A 2,424-nucleotide genomic window follows, 5' to 3' on the forward strand; every position below is an offset into this window, starting at 1 on the left:
CAAGGATTATCAAAAATGATAGTTGATAATTAGGTTGAAGATGAAAAGGAATTTAGGTTTGACAGTGAAACAAAAGAGAATGACCAAAAGAAGATGATCGTATCTCAAGTTAATATTGGTCAAGGTGTAGTGACAGATGTCTAGTATGAGGATATTGTTTACTTTCTTCTACAAAATTAGTGCCCTAGTTGGATGAATAGTTTGCAATGTAGGGGACTCAAAATGAAATGCAAATCCTACATGCTACATGATAGAAAATTGTACAAAAGGAATTACAAAGGAATCTATCTGAAATGCTTAGGATGTGAGGAAGCAAAGGAAGTTCTAGAATAGTTTCACGATAAGTATGGTACGGAGCATGGTTCAACAGATGCAATTGCTCATATGATTTTAAGTTTAGGTTATTTTTGGCCCACAATATTCAAAGATACCTTTGAGCATGTATGATCTTGTCATATCGGCCAAACTAGCGATAATAAAGAAAGACATCTAACAATGCCATTGCAGCTAGTGTACAAAGTACACCCCTTCACAAAGTGGGGGCTAGATTTCATAGGTCTTATCAATCCACCATCATCAACTGGACACACTTTTATTCTCACAACGATTGATTATTGTATGCGATGGACAAAAGCAGAAACTTTCATAAATTGCACTGCTAAGGTGGTAATGAACTTCTTAGAGGAACACATTGTTACTAGATTTAGAATGCCATTCACCCTTGTATGCGATAACTGATCTGATTTCGCATCAGTATTTTTGACTCAATGGGCATTTGAAAATTAGGTTATCATCTAGTTCTCTTTGAATTATTACTCGCAAGGAAATGGGGTAGTAGAATCTACAAACAAGAACTTGATCACCATAATAAGATGATTATTGAAGGAGAATCCTAAAGATTGGCATACTCAACTCAAATATACTCTATAGACAGATCGAGTTAGGGTCAAAATGCTTTGGGGACTTCTCCACATTTTCTCTTCTACAGACAAGAGCTAGTATTCTCGCTCAACCTTAGGATTCCTATTTTGAAATTCATGAGTGGGTATGATAAAGATGTTGATAAAGTACAAATCAAATTAATGAATATTTTAGAGATGGACAAGAAATAAACAGTTGCATTGGAGCACATGGCTAAACATCAAGCTATTATGAAGAGATGGTTCGACAAGAGGGCCACAACAAAATCCTTTAGGATTTCTAACCTTGTTCTACTTTGGGATGAGGTGAAAGAAAAGCTCGGCAGCCAAAACAAGTTTCAACACTTGTGGATTGGTCGTTATCAAATTATAGAAATTCTCAGAGAAGATAATTTTAGGCTCAGTTCCTTACAAGAGGAATTGGTTCCATTACTAGTCAATGGACACTTTCTAAAACATTATTTTACAGCCTAGGAGACCTAAAAGAAAAAGAAAAAGAAAAAAAAAAGTTAGATTTAGTTTCTGCAAGTGCGTTTATTTTCTGCAAATGTGTTTGCATTTAGTTGTGTGTTTTCTTTCAGTCACGTGTTTTCTTTCAAAGTTGTGTTAGTCTGGGGGGCTAAGGTGCACTCAAGATTTTATCTTGACATATCTTACTAACTACTCTCTTGGTTTTGATTTCAGGAAGAGGTATTTCTTTATCAAAACATTTAACAATTGTGTGTCCTATACCAACTGAGGAACAAATGTTACTTGCAGTAATACGGGAGCTTTCAGTCTTGAGTTCAAGATTCTAGACCAACAAGTTCTTAACACTTTGCAAATTAAAAGATTGATCATCTTAGGTACTGTCAAACCAAGGTTGAAAGTAGAAAGGGATGATACAAACTACTACTGGTTCAAATAGAGGGGTCTTCTCGAAGGATTTCTAAGATCCTTGTTTGGCATGAGAGTTTATAAAACGTTCTAAAAAGAGGAACGCAAGGGATGTTCACCAAAGATCGAATCCAAAAAATGGCACTGATGTCCTAGCTACATAGTCTAAGCATAGTTAGGATACAAAATAAAATAAAAGAAAAATAAAAAAGAAAAGGAAATAAAAAAGAAAGAATGGTGTTAAGACTGAAGGATTCTAAAAGATCTAAAAGGAGTCATCTAATACTAATGAAAGCATTGCTTCATCCAAGAATCAAATAGTGACATTATGAATTATGTACAATAACCCTAGGGATTACCAAGAAATTTAAAAGAAAAGTGGCATCCGACTAAGAGCCCTCAAACTGATTCTCTCATCTAGTCAAGTGAAAGATTGACAAACGACCTTCGTGGAGATTCTCGATGGATGAGCCTGGAGGGGTGGAAGATTATTTCCTAATTGTTAAAAGATTTTGATTAACCACATCCTAAGATGTCAAAGGAAATGAATACAAGGATCACACACAAAGCTTGGAATTTTTAGATCCTAAAATTTTGACTGTGAAGTTATTCAAAATACACTCAGAAT

This window comes from Cupressus sempervirens, chromosome 7, assembly GCF_028749045.1.
Source record: "Cupressus sempervirens isolate cs-2001-9-10 chromosome 7, ASM2874904v1, whole genome shotgun sequence".
Taxonomy (NCBI): Eukaryota; Viridiplantae; Streptophyta; class Pinopsida; order Cupressales; family Cupressaceae; genus Cupressus; species Cupressus sempervirens.